This window comes from Labeo rohita, chromosome 18 (genome assembly GCF_022985175.1).
Source record: "Labeo rohita strain BAU-BD-2019 chromosome 18, IGBB_LRoh.1.0, whole genome shotgun sequence".
Classification (NCBI taxonomy): Eukaryota; Metazoa; Chordata; class Actinopteri; order Cypriniformes; family Cyprinidae; genus Labeo; species Labeo rohita.
In genome coordinates, this window is record NC_066886.1 from 19,525,456 (window position 1) to 19,546,014 (window position 20,559).

Consider the following 20,559-nt stretch of genomic DNA (forward strand, 5'->3'; position numbering starts at 1 on the left):
TGCAGGGCTGGATGACCTCCAGGAACGTGGTTGGGAACCACTGTTCTGCATGTTTTCCAGGAGCCCAGTGTATGCTCAGAAATTCCTTAGTTATAAATTGAGTACCCTTAGTGAAACTTGGGTTGCAAGAAAAAAACCTAAGGGTCAACTTAAGGAACCGTAAGGTTGTCATTAAGTATCCCCCTTAATTATCTAAATGTTCCCTTAAGCATTGCTACAAAGATCTTAGCAACCATTTCACCTTAATAAATTTAAGAGACCAAAACAGCTCCCTTAAGTCATCTTAAACTCAAATGTGATGGCTGATTTTATGTTAACTGTGTTTTTAATGATCAAAATAATCCTTTGGAAACAATGAATAATACACAATTATTAAGAGAGTAAAGATTTGTCAAACCTTCGTCTCACTGTGACACTTGAGCCTGACAGTGAGCACCAAACTTGGCAAAGTTAATGCACTTCCAGCACTGCTCTCGGAAAGCTCTCAAATTTCATCAAAAATATCTTAATTTGGAAAAAAGGTCTTATGGGTTTGGAACGACATGAGGGTGAGTAATTATTGACAGAATATTTATTTTTGGGTGAACTAAAAATTTACATTTTTGTACCTTATTTATCCCTAAAAGGTTCACAGTAGTACATTAAGGGTAAACATTTCTACTCTAAGGCACTAATATCCACCTTTTATGGGTATAAAAGGTACAAAGATGTCACTTTAAGACAGGTCCAAACCTTCGGCAACGCACTTGTCTGTTTGATTAGGGTTGGTGCTAAACTCTATAAGATATATTAGGCCTCCAGGGGTAGCGTTGACTAAATCCCTGCTTTAAGTGTACTGTCCCCCTGACAAACTGTTGTATCTCAACTTTTTTTTTCTGACAGTGTGTTGGAATGTCAGTTTACAGTTGTTGTTTTTTTTTAAATGAGAACTCAACAACAATTTACAAATAATTTACTCACCCCCTTGTCATCCACAATGTTCATGTCTTTCTTTCTTCAGTCATAAAGAAATTATGTTTTTTGAGGAAAACATTTCAGCATTTTTCCCCATATAATGGACTGATATGGTGCCCCGATTTTGAACTTCCAAAATGCAGTTTAAATGCAGCTTCAAACGATCCCAAATCCAGTTGTAAACAGCCGAGGAAGATTTTAATAAAAATAATACAATTTGTATACTTTTTAATGCCAGACGCTCAACTTGTCTTACTCTGCCTGGACTGTTTTTGTTCCTGTTCATGACAGTTAGGGTATGTCGAAAACTCCCATCTCATGTTCTCCCTCAATGATTTTTGAAGTTTAGTAAGAAAATACGAGTTTTTCTCTACCCTAACTATCTTGAGCAAGAGTACACAGAGTTCAAGGACTGCAAGGCAAGACGAGCGTTTGAGAATAAAACGTATTTAAATGTTTTTTTTTCTTTTTTTGATTATCTTTTTATTAGATTTTCAAAAGAACAACATACAAAATAAAACCAGTGAACAAAACAGTGAACACAATGAATACTTACATGACATAGTAATACCCTAGATATGAGTACTTCACAATTCTAAAGATATACATCTTACTACCCAATGAACCGGTCACAAATAGACTCTACAACTCTTTGCCAGGCCTGCACTGTTCTTGGTTTGGCTTTATTAAGTTTAGCTAAAGAGCATTCCATATTAATTATATGTTGCATATTCGATAACCACAGTCTAGAAGTGTCTGCCTTGGTGTCCCACCAAAGTGCAACTGAAGAGTTCAGATGCAAAACCAGCTAAATCCATCTGACGTCTTTCTTTAAAAAATGCATTTTTATCAGGCTCAGATGTATAGGTTTCTATGTAAGTACTGGTCTTTCTGATTGGACTGAGGCTGGTATTTCAGCGAATTTGAAGAAAAGTATTTGATCGATGTATAATATGTGTCAAGAGCATTCACTCAGTATCATTATCTCATTTTTGACCGACATGGCTTTTAGCCGGTTTTGCATCTGAACTCTTCAATTATTGTTTTCTTTGCTGCAGTGAAACCTGAAAAAATAATCCTTTTGGCCATTGTGCCAAGGTTCGAAGAAGAGTCGTAATTCAGCAAGCACAGGCAAGGATCCGGAGTTAATCTGTCCCGACAAACTTGAATCCAAAAATGATTGATTACTGAACATTCCCAAAACATATGATACATTGTACCAACAACAGAGTTCGACATACAGTGCAGTTAGGATCAGACGTTAATCCCATTCTGTATCGTCTATATGGCGTCGACTAAGCCCTATGGATGGTTTTAAAATGAATAAATTGGTGACTCCAATTTCGAGATGTTTCACTCATATTTGATCATACCATAAGCCAATCAGGACGAAGTCCAGCCTATTCTAAATCCCTTTTTACACTGTGTTTTTAAAAGAGTGTTATAAATTTGTGAAACCAGACGTCTAGACTCTTTTGCAGGATCAAACAATCTTGCCATTGGGTGTGAATGTAGTGATGTGTTCCATGGAACTCCATAAGCCTTCATGCCTGATCTCAATCTCAAATAAAGAAAACAAGAGTAACCAGGTATGTCAAAAAAAGTCTGTAAATTATGAAATGCATATAAACCCAGTGTGCAAATTCCCTTAGAGGCCCAAAGTGGCCATGTGAAAGGTTTTTTTTTTCCTGTCAGTATATTAATATTATTCCATAGGGCGGAAAGTTCATAAAATTTAGGTACTGTTTCAAACATCTTCTCTGCTTTTTTCCATACTGCCAGACAATTTGCAATTATAGTGCCAAATTTAACTTTAAGTTTTTTACCTTTTAAATCTGTATATGGAAGATCTTGAAGCCTATTAGGCTGTGCCAGTGCAGTCTCCATGGCACCTTACAATTCTTGTCCATCCAGACCCTCAAAGCTCTTAATTGGAATGCCCAATAATATAGTTTTAAGTTAGGGATAGACAACCCTCCCGTCAGTTTAGGATGCTGCAATGTGGAAGACTTAATTATAGCTCATTTATTGCTCCATATGAATTTGGAGATCAAAGATTGGGTTTCCTCAAGAAACTTAGGTGGAGGAGACATTGGAATCATGAAAAACAAGAAATTGACATGAGGAAGAATGTTCATCTTAACAATGGAAATTCTTCCTTGTAAAGACATTGGGAGAGTATTCCAATGCTGTAAATCTTCTGTCACCTTTTTAGAGATTTCTCTATAATTTTTATGAATAATTTCTGATAACTTTGCATATATTTTAATTCCTAAATAAGAAATAACATTACTTATGGGAATGGAGGGAGGATATTTAAATGGTATTTTTTTAAATGTAAATAACCAATTGTTTCGCTAGATAAGACCCTTCTTCCTCCGCTGGGATAGTTTACAACCGCATTTGGGATCGTTTGAAGTTGCATTTAAACTGCCTTTTGGAAGTTCAAATTTGGGGCAACATAGCAATCTATTAAATGGGGAAAAATGTTGAAATGTTTTCCTCAAAAAACATAATTTCCATAAGACTGAAGAAAGAAAGACATGAACATTGTGGATGACAAGGGGGTGAGTAAATTATTTGTAAATTGGTGGTCTGGAAGTGGAGTTTTCTTTTAGGTACAGATTCAAGTTTGAGTACAACAAAGCAGTTCTTAGGTGAAACATAGTCTCACACTGGTCTACCCCAATGAACAAAATGAACTGTGCTTGAACTGTGCTAGATTATTTTTGTATGTCTCATTGCCTTCAATGATTCATCATCTCATCATTGTTCAAGTATTTGTATGTGTGACATTAGCCTGCCTCTGAACTTTAGCTTTAGGGCAGCCCAGAAAGCACATGATACTGCGTCAGCACCAGCACCGTAGTTTGTATTCACTTAGTGGTCTAAGGGCCCCTGGGCTTAAAGGAGAAGTTTACTTCCAGAACACTGATAATTTACTCACCCCCTTTTCATCCAAGATGTTCATGTCTTTCTTTCTTCAGTTGTAAAGAAATTATGTTTCTTGAGGAAAACATTTCAGGATTTTTCTCCATATAATGGAATAATTGTCTAGCTCTGTGATGTGCATGGGTATTCTGTGTAATCCGGGTCAATACAGTTAGGGTATGTCAAAAAACTTCGATGTCATTTTCTCGGTTTTACCTTTTTTGTAAATGGCATTTGTTCTTCACTGCATGTTCACTTTGTAAACACTGGGTCAATACTTCTACAGTGATGTAGAGGGATTTTGAAGTTGGAGGAGAAAATGAGATGGGAATTTTTCTGTATTGACCCGGATTACACAGACTAAGTAACCATTAGTCTGTGTCATTTCGGTAGATAAGACGAAGGGTCTTGCTTGTTTACCAAGAGCGTTTTGGTGTTTAGATCACAAGAATGCTATGTTAGTTTTAGGGAATTTCCAAGCTGTAACTGGCTGTCTATAATGTTGAAAGCCTGTGATTGGCTGTTGAACATGCATGGGGTAGAGAGCTGATACAATCTCGTTGCACTTTAGGATTACAAGTTTAATGCGGGTTATAGTTCTAAAGCAAACCTTTTTATTTTTCCACCATTTGTTCCTGTGCCGTGTTTCAGTAAAACCTCTAAACAAACCATGACTGCCTCTGGACAGCACAGTAATTTTGGGGATGAAGATGAGATGTTTTACTGTACAGAAACGTTATGAGTATGAGTAACTCTGAGGCCTGTGAACAGAAAGGGTAACAACAAGAAGGCCCTTGTACAATGGCTTTTGGAAAGCCTGAGGATTTCCACTTCAATGAAAGTGAGGAACAATTTGATGCCTATCTGGAAAGGAACAAACAATATTTTGAAGCAAATGGTTTAAAGGACACAGATGAGTAAATGAAAGTGGTGTTTCTGACAGTTATTGAAAAAAGTATTCATAGTTTGTTAATGGATTTATGCACACCTGAAATTGAGCTAATTGAGCAGCTGAAAATGCATTATGTGCCCAGATGAATTTCATTGTCAGTTACTTGCAAGTTTGGACAGTTCTTAGATGAACCCTTACATGGAGAAGTAAAAACCACTGAGTTATAAGTCTCCCAAGTCCAGATGGTACTGGATTTGTGTATTTGTCAATAATATTTGCCTTTCTTTTTAGATAGTGCTGTATCAACAGACGCTGGGCCTGAACTACATCCAGTGACTGGGGCCAAGTCTTCAAAACGCACTCCAGTTAAGTTATTCATCCCTAGAAAGGAATAACAAGTTAGGGTCAATATTTATTGTATTTAACTAAACGCATAGAGTAAAAGTGCATTTACCAGGAATAAATTAACTTGTGTGTGTTTATGACCAGATTCCAGGTAAAAATAAAATAATGAATGAGTTCTTAAGAAATTTGCATGTGTTGTATTGGTATATATTTTGCCCTGACCTGTACTGTTATGACTGTCATGTTGTAGTGTAGTGGATACAGGAGTGTTAGAAAATTTGCTAGAATAATGGCTAAAGTAAATTGTCTATATTTCTATAGTAGCAAATTTATATTTATAAGTTACTACAATTTAATACTACAAGGTACTGTAGTACCTTGGTATGGTTCAAAAACACTAGAACAACATTTTTTATGGTATATTTACTATAAATTACTACAATTTATTATAGACTAGTATACTGTAAAAAGCAATTTGTTGAGTCAACTTAAAATAATTTGTAACCTGGCTGCCTTAAAAATTTAAGTTCAGTAACTTGAAATGTTGAATCAACTTAAAATTTTAGGGCAGCTGTGTTACTTACCCATCTGTTAAGTTTAGCAAACACAAATATCTAAGTTGTTACTTAGTACAACTTAACATTTCAAGTTGACTAAACTTATTTTAGTTGACTGAACTTAAAATTTTAAGGAAGCAGGGTAACAAATTATTTTAAGCTGACTCAACAAATTGTGTTTTTTATTTTTTTACAGTTTACTATAATATTGTTCAAAAACAGTATAATATTTAATAGTATAAATTAATAAATTAATATTATTTTTTCATGTGGGTATACATTAATAAAATGTAGTAAATACTATAACATACTACAGTATTACTACATTTTACTATAGTAAAAACTTTTTATCACAGTTATACATTTCATTACAGTTACGAATAAAATACAAATGTTAATACTAGAGTATGCTGTAGTATAAATTCACAAAGTGTAGTAAACAGTGTACTACAATTTACTACAGTTTACTTCAGTAAATGCTAAAGTTTACTACAGTATTTTCCACAGTTTATGAACTTACCATACCATGCTACCATGCACTCTAGTATAGGTTAACAAAGTGTAGTAAATACTATAATATACAACAGTATAGTATAAATTACTGGAATTTACTTTAGTGGTAACACTTTAGCATAGGGAACAATTTACACCATTAACTAGTTACTTATCAGCATGCCTATAATTAACATATTGCTGTTTATTAGTATGTATATATCAACTGTTCTGCATGACCACATTCTACATCCCTAATCCTACCCAATACCTGAACTTAACAACTACCTTACTAACTAGTTTATTGAGGCAAAAGCCGTAGTTAATGGTTTGTTAATAGCAAGAAATGGACCTTAAAATAAAGCGTGACCACTATGGTAAATACTACAGTTTACTATATGGGAAATCAGAGACTGTCGAGAGAAGTTATGAACAACGAATGCCATGCAATGAGTATTAGCACACACTAGTGTCAACGCAGGCAACAGCCACAGACAGATCCCGATACAACGGCAGAGCAACCAGACAGCATGGTCTGCAGTATGAGTTCCATAAAAGTGACAGAATTGTTTTCCATTCATTCCAAGGTATTGTGTGTACATCAGGATAAATGGTATGCATGTGAAAATGCAGGTAGATATGGGAGAAGCTTTTTCCATGATTTCAGAAAGATTGTATCATCGCAGATTTTACAAGATAAAGTTATTTCCTGCCAGCTGTGTTTTGAAAATGTACAGTATAGAAGGTTAAGCTGAAAATTATAAAGCATAAAGATGAAACCCAAATGCTAGAGTTGATGGTTGTAAAAAGGAATGGGCCTTTTCTAATGGGAAGAGACTGAATTAGTCAACTAAACCTAGAATGGTTTCATGTAAACAAACTGACTGGTGAAACAGTGGAGCAGATGTGTAATAGACACTACTCTGTTTTTTCAGTCTGAATTAAGGATGCTGAAGGGCCTCAAGGCAAATCTTCGTGTAGTAAAGGACGTTGTGCCAAAATTTTGTGAGCTACATCCTGTACCTTATGCTTTGAGAGATACGGTCAACAGGGAACTGTTTAAGTTAGAAGCTGAAGGTGTGATCTCCCCAGTCAATTATAGTGAGTGGGCAGCTCATATTGTCTGTAAAGAGAGAAAGAAAACACGTGTATCAGTGTTGAATCCATGTATTCGATCTTGTAAGAAAAGCCCAAGGTGCTGTTCACATGTAGCATCTTTTGCGCGGTCAAGCTCTTATTTATAATGTAGATGTGCGGCAAGTGCGATCATAATATAAGCTTTTTCATGAAATATACACATGCTACAGGTCAGCATGAATGTCTTGCTGTGGCGCGTGAGGAGTGGGGTTCGCCAAATGAAGTGCCAGACTGGATTTCAGAGGTGCTGATAGTAATCCCTGAAAAATTACAGGAAAGGTTATTGGCAGAGCTTCATGACAGTCACTGAGGTATGGTCAAAATTAATGTTTTTTTGGTGACCTTCCCAAGAAATAGTTAATAATTAATTCTAGTAGCTCCATTTCAGGGAATTAAATTAGCTCCTACTTCAGAATAGGGTCTAAAATAGTTCTATAGGAGCTACCAGTGACATAAGTATTGGCTGATTAGCCAAACACATACAAAACATTGGCTACCTGGCATTTTTAAAAAAGCTGTGTAAACATATTTACTCCATGAACATGGAAAACACGGATAACGGGATTTAGCTACCTATTGTCGCAGCGTTGTATTCTTTCTCAACTTGTTATGCAAGTTGTCACAGGAGATTTAGTATGATTTTCATGCTCTTTTGAACATGTGAATTGTGTGTTTACATTCCATCTCCATTTTAACACGAAACCCACAAAACACGGTTGTTGATGTTTGTAAATACCTCAAATAAAAGTCAGCCACCTCAGAGTTCCCGTTGCTAAATGCAATCAGGAAAATGGCATGAGGGTGAAATTGGTTCTCTAGGTACTCCCATGCTGGCTAGGTCCTAGAACTAAGTTCTTAGAACTACACGGTGTGAAAATGTCTGTAGAAGTGTTGAGGAACTTGTTTGCATCCTATGGTCTTCCAGAGGATGTTGTAACAAATAATGGACCATAATTTACATCTAGAGAATTTGAATATTTCCTAAAGCTTAATGGGGTGAAGCACCCTACCTCACCAGACTATCTCCAGCATCTAATGGATTCACTTAGTGCAGAATCGGAAGAAAGCACTTGCAAAGAACAGGACTGTGGAGCACAGACTGATTTGTCACTTCTAATTTTTTGTTCAGTTATCATAACACCCCTCATAGTACTATACTGGCAAGACACCAACAGAACTTTTTATCAAAAGATCAGTCCATGTCAGCACCTAACAGTTGGTGTTTTGGCTGTCCTGAGTTCAAATCCTCCTCGAGGCCTTTCGTGATCACACCCGCTCTCTCTCCCACTCACTTCCTGTCATATCTCCAGTGTCCCATCTAGAAAAATGTTGAAATGCCAAAAGAAAGATCATCTGCTTGTCTCTTATCAAGCCAAGGTTTTCAACACTTCTGAAGTTTGATTACTTTAAGTTTGACAGACCCCGTAAAGTCAGGATCTTTGCTAGTCACCTGGTTCTGGTAAAAAAAAAAAATATATATATATATAGAAATGGAGGAGTACCACTATTTCGAAAGTGTCTAGTCCAGTAACGTATCTGGTTGAGTAAAGAGATATGTGAGTCAGATGTTGACTCATCTATAACAGCAATGCAAATCAAGGTGTTCTATACAAGAGAGGAAACTTGACTGTGATCCAGATCCTGACACACAGAGCTGAGACTTAGGCAGAGCACATGTTATTACTCTTTATTTATTTATTTATTTTTTGTATATTTTGAAATTATGCAAAGCAAAGTTAGGGTTAAAATTTGGTAGGAAGGAGCTGCTTTGTTTGTTCACCAAGAGAGTCTTTGTTTTGATTACTAAAATACTATGTTAGGTTTAGGGAATTTCCAAATTCAGCTGATACTAATCTATAATTGGCTGTTTAACATTAAAAGCCGGTAATGAGCTGTAAAATGAGCTGCTAGTGTAGCCACCTGTTGAACATGCAGGGGGTAGAAAGCTGATGCAATGTTCTGGAAACACATAGTGTTTTTAGAAATTAATTTTCACCCAGTTACATTTCCAAGTCAGGATCTTGCAGCTTAAGGGCTTTAACGTTGTTCTAAATCTCACTTAAACCCTGAGTAAAGGTACATTTTACACTAGTAATCTAGAAGCTGGGTTAACACAACTTTATAACTAATGGAAATGTTAAAATAATAATAATAATAATAATAATAATAATTGATCAAAAAACACTGAAATCTGAAAACTGAAAAACTGATCTTGGATGGTCTTAGGATAAGTAATGAATACTTTTAATTCATACTTTCATTTTTTGGGTGAATTACCACTTCAGTCTCACTCTTGAGCAGACTGCTATATGCCAAAGTTTTTTAAGCTAAAATGAAATCTGATATAATTTAAACTGATTTTATCTACAACCTAGTGATTTCATAGTGTATTTACTTAATTGACAAAATGTTTATATTTGGCTCTGAGAAACACTGCATGCTTCTTTTGTAAAACACATGGGAAATGCAAGAAAACCCCCAATGATATCAAACACAATGTATGACCTCATGCTAGGAATGTGACTGCACAAATGATGTGCAATGCAAAATTCCCTGTGAGCTCAGCTGTGATGATATAAGCAATAACAGGCTGTGAGAATTGTGAAAAAAGAGAAATAAGACGTTTTCACTTTAGCACTTTGTTTTGATGTTTTGTTGTACACAACTGAATTACAATGATGAACTGAGAAGGACTGTTTAATTTAAAAAGTAAAAAAAAAAAAAAAAAAAGGCTAAATACAGAACATCTGTCTGCAGTTCATACTCTGTGAGTCTCGAAATGTTCAGTTCACACAGTTTAGGCCAGACTATTGAACAAACTACCAAAGTCAAGATTTATTTTTGGCATTTTATGCCTTTTATTAGATAGGACAGTGTAGTTGGACAGGAAGCAAAGTGGGAGAGAGAAGGGGTGGGATTGGGAAAGGTCCATAAGCCGGGATTCAAACTCGGGATGCCACACTATATGTCGGCGTGCTAACCACAAGGCTATTGGCGCCGACCCAAAGTCAAGTCTTATTCTAGTTGGTAATATCAATTAGAACTATAGTGACAGTGACTAAATATCATGTATGGCAATGTCCATAAAACTGGAAATTCCTATTGTTATGTATCTGTTCAGATATTTTGATTTTACTTTGAGCACTAGATTTTTATTATATTTTGAACAAAATCTGAGGTTATATGTAATCTAAATTGTGTAATCAGATTAAAGTAACAAAGTACTTGTAATTAGATTATATTACATTTTAAAGCAATCATATCAGATTACAGTTACTTTTTATTGATTACATGATTACATATTACTGATTTAAAATAACAATAACAAAATATAATAGAGATATGAAGTTTGGATAATTTTCCATAGCACACCTGAAAGGGCTAGGGTATGGTAATTGCCGTACATAAACGCCGCCCCTGCTACACAGCATAGCGAGAGCACATGTCACAGGAGCACATTTCTCCGAACTACTAGACTCAGGGCCGGAAATGTCCAATGGGCATTATGACCACGGGCCCAGGGGCCCATGCGCACTTGGGGCCCAAGCGAGGTGAAGAAAAAATTCAGAATGTCTTTACTTTAAGTCCGAAATTTTTGCACGTTAAAAAATTAATACGACCTCATGATGTGTCAATCACGGTTACACACTGCCTCTGAAACTTTCGTCCATCATAAAAAATTTGGATCAGTTTCGATTTTCTGCGTTTTCGCATCTGTAGCAAGCATTTTGATAGCAAAGGATGACAAATACGAAAAAACAAAAGAGCAAAAAGAAAACTAAAAACACATGAAAATTTTGGACTCATTGTGCAATGACCTTAAGTCAGCTGCTTTCAATTTATGATGTTAATACTATCTCCAACCAGGAGAGGTCACTAGTTTCCAGCCGCTCTCCATTTTAATTACATCGTAGTACATGCACTTAACGTAAACTTTCACTCACATTAGCAAATAATAAATGGAAAACTGACCATGAAAACAGTATTTTCCAGTCAAGATGGTAAAGAGATGATCTTTTTACCAAGTTCAAGGGGATACCTATATGTTTGGATTGTTTGGAAATCTGTATTTTTCTTTACATCGCCATCACGCCAGTGCGCACAGACAACAGGGACACCAGAGTTGCACTTGCCTAAAGTCTTCAGTTTAACTGTTTAAATTGAAAGGCATGAAAAGTCTTAAATAATACAAAAAGTCTTATAAGAGGTCCTAAATTTAAAAGACAAGAATTGCTATAAAGATTAATATGATGATTAAACTTAAAAAGGCTACGATTTCACTGAATAAACATGAGCGCTGCATGTTTCAAAGTCAGGAGCTGGGGAAAATGCTATATTCTGTCGTTCCGAAAGCGGAATATATTTTTAAATGTAAACAGGTGGATCGACAAGAAGCTAATGCATTATAAAAATCTAAACAAATAAATCATTATGATATGCTATTTAATATTACAATTGATTGATAATAATTGTTTACATTAAAATCAGAATTGATACTTCTGACTCATCCCTTTTCTTAAAATTGGTTGAAATGTAAAGTGCAGGTCTTAAAAAGGTCTTAAATTTAATTTTTAAAACCCTGCTGATACCCGGTTATATGATGGTGCCATTTTGAATTTATTGATTTATTTTTTCAATTAGCCTTTTTTATATTGCCCTCAGTTGTTTTGCCACTACTAAAAAATAGGACCCCTTGTACTTTTGTTTGTTGCAAATTTACAGACAGTGCAACTGAGATGTTTACATTGGGCTTGTTGGGGTAATATTGCTGTCATCTGACAACAAAGTTTTCCTTCTGCACAAATTTTATAGTTAATAAAATCTTTAAAAACAAATTACATTAATTATACTTTAATTTCCTTCAATAAAAAAGGAAATTGAGTAAAACTGTGTAAAAGGTGTGTAGATGTAAATTAGTAATCTGACCCCTTTGGTATAATGGAGAAAAAAATGCTGGCTCCCGACAAGACATTGTGCCCAGGGGCCTCTGAATTCTTAGTCTGGGCCTGACTACAACAACAATAGATAGTGATCTTAAGTGATAGCTCTTATTTCCTTCTCCCGCAACATTGTCATTGATATGACTGCGATAAGCGTGTGTTCCTGACACTGCGTGCAGCTAAAATCAACCACACACTCATCACAGAGTGATTACGTGCTCTGAACTGCGTTTGCTCCAGTTGTATAAACACAGATACTAAATGCTGCTGCATACAATACAAACTGCTAACATGAAACGTAATTTTAACTTGTTTTAACTTTTTTTAACTTGTTTTAACTGGTTGCTCATTTTAGAATTCAGTTAGGCAGACCACGCACTACACAGTGATATGAGTTAAAGGGGTCATCAGATGCGCATTTTCTCCGAGGTGTTATGATTCTTTAGTGTCTTAATGAGAAGTCTATAACATACTTTGGTTGAAATTTCTCAGTGGTAGTGTAAAAAAACACCCTTTTTACCTTGTCAAAATCAGCCCTGTTCAGAGCAAGCTGTTCTATTGCATGTTCCTTTAAATGCTAATGAGCACTGCTCACCCCGCCTCTCTCTTCTCTAGGGTGACGAGCCAAACTGTGTACTTTAGTGGCATTTAGCCATGTTTATCCGCAAAACTTGCTAACTAGCACATTATTAAGAAAGGCGATTTGCAATAAAAACTGTTGTTCTCACTTCTGTGTAAGTGAAGCTGGATCACAAATGATTCACATGAACATAGATGCATTTATGTAGATCGCCGGGCGCATTTCCTTCTAAAATGAAAGTAACGTTAGTCCTCTGCATCTTTAGTGGCTCAGAGGTTGGGGTTAAATGATGACTGCTATGATCATCATTACATCCAACAACAGAACACCTCAATCGTTCAATCTGAGACATTCTTGTCTTCCCCTGCACCGGAGTCAAAACAATGGCGGTCGGAGTTCGGTTCACAGCTTAATCAGGGCGGGTCTAAGGTAAGACAGTCATGTCAATTAACTATCGTGGGAGCGGCATTTGTAAGAGAATGGCTTGATTTGAAAAAGGGGATATTTCTTATAAAGATTACAAAAATACCACAAGATTTTTATCATAATAGGGTGGCTGTGGTCACACACTGCCAACACACATTTTACTTTAAAGAGCATTCACTTATCTTAAGCACTTATCCAAAGCCGGGCTCACACTACAGGATTTTTAGCCCGGTTTCCCCCAATTTTCCTCTCTCGAGAATCGGTGCAAAAATCTTGAACAGTCCCGATGTTCGGCACAGATTATCTGGTAATGTGAGGTGTTTACAGATTGAATCTTGCACCTCCCCATCTGCTCGCACACAAATTGGGGCCACCGATTCTAATATCAAACATGTTTGATATTTTGAATTTTAAAATCGGGATGACGGATATATGATTGCATCACTACTTTGACAAAAGTCAATGCGCTGTCACAAAAAGCAGCTGCTGTACGGTCTGTTGGATAGTGGAGATGGAGGAAACTGCTTTTTGAGTTTTTGTAATAACACTGTCTGTATAATGTGTTGAAAATGTACCACAACTGCAAGGAGTAAGAGAAGCTCTGGGGTGAAATCGTCCCAGTTTTAAACACACTGGGTGAGTGCAGAAAGCTGCTAGCATGCTAGCTAACATATGTAAACATTAGTTGCTGAAATGACGATCTGTTGAGATCACATGATCCCTCCGGCATGATAATCTTAATAATATCTTGTAGTGTGTAATGCGCCGGGATTTTCAAATCTTGTAGTGTGTGCATGTTTAAGATTTCAGGGAAGATAATCTGCAAAGATTCCTTATGTATGCACTGCACCCAGATTTTATGATCGGTTAATATTTTAAAAATCCTGCAGTGTGAGCCCGGCTTAAAGCATGCTGCAAAACTGCTACAACTGCTGAAGTGTCTTGTCAGAACACTATATTTATCATATTTACATTTAAAATGTAATTGTGCAAAAGATTACATTTAAAAAATTGAATGCACTGAATCGTTTAACCATGTATGACATATTTGAAAGGCTTCTGTCTATCAAACACATTAAATTGCCCAAATTCAGCATGGCAGGGAGCAACAGGCTAACCTACAAATGAATAATTAAAATAATTTTGATGATTTTAAGCAAAGTACAATAAAACACAAATACTATAACTTTTTACCAGTAGGTCAAAACAAGGTCACACCACTCCCAATATGATGTGGTGTGGTCAGTGTGGGAAGACACACATGAAGTTTGGCATCAGAATGCCAGCGTTGTAAATATTAACAAAATTCACAAAAGCTGTGTTATTTATAATTGTGTTATATTTGTCATCACTAGGTTCAATCTTTTTACAAACATGAAATTATCCCATGCATCTCATTCCATATTCCAAGTGTTCTGAAGACATACGGTAGGGTTTGCCATTAAACAAATTGAAAATGTAATCTATTATTAAGCGAAAATCTCCAGTCATCACATTCTTGCATTTATACCAGTGCATTTATATGTGCATTTTATACGAGTGTGCGGCAGTTCAAGCCGACATGCCAAGGAAAAGCAAACAAGAGAGTCGTTTGAAACATCAATGTGTGCAAAGAGTGCTTCCTCATATAATCACTAAAAGCTGTCACTCACTTCAGTTCATTGCGATCTCACAACATTCCATTAATAAGCTCTCTGCACTGCACATTGTATACTTTTTAAGCACAAAAGCTTGTGTAACACTAGCTCTGGGATGAGCGTCCACAACGCTACGGAATACAGAATCACGTCGAAAGGTCACGTAGGCGGAACTACAGACCCAGTGTTTACAAAGCGAACATGCAAGGACTAATTAAGTGCAAGTAAGTCAAACGCTGTTTACAAACAAAAAGGTACAACAATGTCTGACAACACTGAAGTTGTAGGAGAAAATGAGATGGATTTTTTTTTTTTTTTTTTGCCATACCCTACCTTTTTGAGCTGGAGTACACAGATGATGAACTTAGACGATGAACTTAGTCTCTCAAGCCTTGGGCAGACCAAGTTCACACGAGACATGGTGGTGCACATGTGAAAAATGACAACCGTTGCCAACAGAGCAGGAATCTCAATGCTGTCAAGAATGGACCATATCTACTGCACTGTCGGAAAGAATCAGCAAATCAGGTGGTGAGTCGCATGTGACCTTCGACGTGATTCTTTAGTACGTAGCGTTGTGGACGCGCATTCCAGAGCTGGTGCTACTCAAGTACTCTTGTGCTTAAAAAGTATACAAATTGTAATTTTTCGAAATAAAATTACTGATCATTTCGCTGGATAAGACCCTTCTTCCTCGGCTAAAGCCTTTAGAGCCTTTGAAGCTGAATTTAAACTGCATTTTGGAAGTTTTCTTAACTTTTTGCCTGCACAATTTTGGTGAAAATCAGGCAAACAAGTTTGAAAAAGTATTTATTTATTTTTTTTGAAAATGGCGAGTAATATTGAAAATGGTCAATGTTTTATGAGAATACGAACATAAAATGTGAACTTACTGTGCACATGTGACGGTGCTGTTTCACACAATGACTCTACTTTTGACAGAATAAAGTTGTGTGCTGTTTGGAATGAAAATATGAGCTAATAACCTGAGGCAGTAAGGCACACCCAATTTATGAGCTAATGCATTTAAGTGATCTTACATATTTCCCATCTTACGTACAATCTGAATAAATAAGACAAATCATGTCATGCTGGTTCCAGGACAAAAATATCCGAGGAATTCATCAGCAGCCAATCAGAAGTATGATGGCCATATTTTGCCTCTCTATTTCCCAGAATGCAGGCACTCAAAGCCAAAATACCATACCCTCAGGATTCCAAAGGTATGTGAACAGTGGCGTACCTTACATCTTAGAGCTTGGTTTGCCAAGCATTAATAAATCTAAACTGATAAATAACAGATTGGAGATTAAAATAATAAATAATAGCAGATCTCATTTTGAATGAATACTAAAAACTGAGATGAAAAACTTACTTCAGCCAGAAATGTACTTTCTTCAAAAGGCTTCTGAATTTTGGCGCACTATTTTCTCTGTATAGTGTTGCTATGGCAACTAGTAAACATCGTAAATTTGGTTACGCTAATGTGTGTGGAAATATTTAAACCACGCGTGTTACAACTAACCCCACTTTAGGTTGTGGCCCGCTCACCCCTAAGCGCTTTGGCAGAATTCAGTTCAAATAGTCGTCATTAGCAGCCATTAGTTCGGTAAAATTAAGCATCAGAATGAACAAATTTGTTATTAAGGGAGAAAAATGAAATGTGGAAAATGCCAACAAAGGAATACATACAAACAAATAAAAATCACAGTTTCAACAGGACTTTAGGCATAAACTTTCGGTTTGCCCCGCCACTCACTTAACCCTCTGGTGCTCTTCGTTTCGGAGTCACACTTGTGCTCTTTGCGGTCAGAAGTGACCGGACACCTGTAACGCATCTTGTAATTTTTTTCAGTAAAACCATTCCAATTCATTTTTGTTTAATATAATTTTTAATAAAATTATTTTTTATTTTGCATTTTGAGAGGGTTTTGTGGTAATAATTAATATTTATGCTGTAATTAATATCCATTTTTTTGCCATTGAGAATAATTAAAATTAATTCTCAAAACTCTGCTCTGTTTATAGACACCGTAGTTCATAGGTGTGTTTGTGTGTGTGTGTGTGTGTGTGCACGTCTGTGTGTGAGTGGATGTGTCTACATCAGTGTCACCCCTTCACTTTTTTTCAGCGTTGCAGCTGATTTGTAGATTGTATACATACACTCTAAAAAATGTTGGGTTGTTTTTTTAACGCAACTGCTGGGTTAAGCCTCAGATAGCTTTTTGTTTTTTCCAGGGCAATATTGATTCAATATTCAATATTCAACATTTCACTTAATTTTTAAATGCTATAAAACATGTTTTGTTTCCTGAAAATTTGCATTGATTAATGTGAAATTTTGCTTTAAAAAAATATTAAAATAAGTGTGGGTTTGTTTATCATTGGAGATTATAATTATACCTAAAAAAAAAAAAAAAACATTTTAAAAGGTATGCTTTAAACACATTTGCATCATTACTCAATTACAATTACATGCGCATTCCTGCCGACTTACCAAGAAGCCATCCATCACGCACAGCTCCTGTTTGCAGTCTGTTCCCTACACTGCTGTTGGACAAAATGTAGGAATCATGAGTTGACCCAGGCCATCTCGCAACTACATTTGTCAGAGACATATGCGCATCACATATGATCTGCACGTTCAAAGAATGAAAATGTTTTCGGTTAATAAAAGCAAATTCATTCTCAGATGGTGCCTTTATTGCAACATGAGTGCGGTCAATAGCACCGATTACATTGGGAAAACCGGCGATTGTTGCAAATTGCATTTTGATGTTGGCCTGTTCAGCTTGCGTATAAGCAAAACGGATGTATCGGGGGGGCCTTCCCCACTATGGCATCCCATACATATGGCATGACACGGCTCAGGGATGACTGCGACATACCCGATCGGTCTGCCAACTCTCGCTGGAAAGTACCAGTGGCCAAGTGGCCTAATGTGGTCAATACTTGTACAGGAATACACAGCGCGTGGTTTCTCCGCGAGGGTCTTTCCAATACTGGCCGTAATTCAGAACACAATTCCAAGAGGATGGCTCTTGGGAATCGAAACCGGTTCATGAGCCAATCATCATCATGAGCAAGGAAATCTTCACGGTCTCTGAAAACACCCTCCCTCCGTAGAGCGTCATTAGCAAGGTCTTCTAACAGCGCTAGAGCATCCATTATGATGATATACGCACATACCTTTTTATAGCCCATTGATTAAAAAAAAAAAAATGGTAATTCAAAGTGTTTGCACCTGGTTAAGAATGCTGATAATGATAATTCAGGTTGACGCAATTTGATTTATTGGGTGATGTAACAGGATAATTTAGAAGTTTTTCATTTTAAATAGTAGTGCTATTTGGGCCAGTTTGTGTCGCCAAAACACATACTCTTCTAAAAGAGTGCGTACGCACGGTCAAGAGCATCCTTACCGTGCGCACTTATTTACGCCAAGTTTATTTTTTATAAATCCCGATATGTGCGTGGAAAAATGCGTACGCATATTTCTATGCCCATTTTGTGCGTACGCAACGTTTATACATCAGGCCCCAGGAACTCTGACAACAACAAATGCCATGCAACAAAACAATAAAACTAATCTAGAAAAGAGATCTTCAAAGAGGACAAAAAACACCACCGCCCTTGCTCAACCCCCTTCTCCCCTCTGCCTCTCTCACACTTTTCCCGCAAATGATTCCACTAAAAGTCACTAAGAATGTCCATATACTACATGTGTTACATCTTGTGAATATGTTGTTTTTCCCCTTCATGTTTGGTATCATTCTAAAGGTCTCCGTTTCAATTTCACAGCAGTCACTTATATTATAAGGAAGACTGAAAACTTTTTTAGAATTGTGTTTTGCTGCTGAGGGGTGTGTTTTCCCCTTAGGGTTGGGTGAGAATCTCCAGCCAGGTGTGACCCTGGGTCGTGAGATCTCCTGATAAACCAAAAGGTCTTTATGTTTTTACAACTGATTAGAAGTTTTGTTTGTTCTGGTCTGGGTAAGTGACAAAACACTACTTTGGGTTTTTCTGTAACCAGAATCCCTCACATAGCGTATGTGTATCTCTGGAGTTCTGCACTAGAACTCACATGCTGCTGTGTGTCTCCCTTTAGTCAGGTATGCATCTCTTACTCTTAGATTAATCTTTGAGCAACTGATGTTAGGTATTTATCTGAATTGGAACTAAATTTAATTCTGAATTGGATTTTCATTGTTTAATTACTAATTTAATTAAATAAATAATAATTAATTACAATAATTAAAAGTATGGGATTTCCAGAATAATGAAATATCTAAATTGACACATAATCTGTATTTGTGATCAGTTTAAATTAGAGAAACCGCCTAAATTTATGATCACATGGAATTGGAGTCAGATTAAATATGGAGTTAGATTAAAATTGAAACTAAATCCTGATGAATTAAGTGGATTTTGCAGAAGCACTATTAAAAGACTGAACATGCATTAAACCTTCAACCAAGTCGCTGGACTTGGACAACAAATGGATCCTTACAAACTGTTATACAATGTGCTGCGCTCTCTCCTCTCACTGACTATTTCTTTGGTACTTTACTTTTTGGTGCTTTTATTGGTAGTTGGGCATAACTATAAGATAGTAGAATCACAAAGACAACACATGTAAATATTGTCATGAATAATCCAGCAACATAAGAGACAATGACCTGGGATAGAAATGCTGATATAAATGTACAATTTCTTAATGACTCTTAGGCATTTTTATGCTTCTAATATTTAGCAAGGTTTTAGTTGGTCAGTCATGAAAATGTGTTGCACAAACATCTGCAGTGTTGAAACAAGTGTGTAAAATGAGTTGATGTACATTAAAGAGAATCCAAAGGGCTAAGCCTCAAAGAAAAAAAAAGACTTTTAGCCGAACAGAATGTGTTGGTGGTGGAGTGGAAGGGTTTTTGTATTACACAAGCTTACTTCATTATCTCATTATTTAACCGAAATGTACACTTGAATTTCTGTATATATATATATATTTCTTTTCTTTTTTTTTTTTTTTTTTTTTTCTTGTGGGGGAATTTGATTTATGTGGGGTCTTAGCTGTAAGCTTTGGAAAGCTTGGAGTTCTTACAGAAAAACATACATTGTTCATGCAGCATTAATCTGACTTAAACAGGTGCCAGCCAAGTGGGAAATAATGAAAATTATGCTGTTGCTAAATAACACAGCACAAGGGCTTTAAAGACAAAGTGTAACACCCAAACAAGAAATGCATTCTGCTAGACTTACTTGATTAAAGCATGGTGTCTTCTTAAGAAAATCTCTGAAACGCAGGATCAGACTTGGAATGACTGCCTTGCAGTACGCAGATCTTATCCAGCAGTTATACAGTCTGTAAATATTGTCGAAAATAATCAAGAAAAGCTAGGAGGAGAGGGGAGGGAATATGGAAAAAGACTGTAAGAGAGCTAAGGAGCAGTACAAGCCCTGCCCAAGCCCAGTATGTGAATGGCTGTTTCTGCAAATCACATGAGAAGGAAATCTTTTAAATTTCCAATAATAATGATGATACCTTATTCTTACTTTTTAATTATTTGTGCTCTTGATTTTATACAACTCATGCTTACTCAAAAATTGGCATTGCTTGTTATGTTCCATATTTGTCCCTTGGGATAAATGCTTCTGCTCATGGCTAAATGTA

At 36.3% G+C, this 20,559-nt stretch overlaps 1 long non-coding RNA gene across 1 annotated transcript; it reads right to left on the minus strand.

Moving 5' to 3' along the window:
* Positions 1–1,116: 1,116 nt before the first annotated feature.
* On the minus strand, positions 1,117–20,283 carry LOC127180959 (uncharacterized). The gene is made up of 4 exons (XR_007829713.1): positions 20,148–20,283; positions 17,389–17,441; positions 7,195–7,294; positions 1,117–5,158 (listed from the first exon to the last, which is right to left on the minus strand). It is a non-coding gene; the product is annotated as an uncharacterized LOC127180959 (long non-coding RNA).
* Between the last annotated feature and the right edge of the window lie 276 nt (positions 20,284–20,559).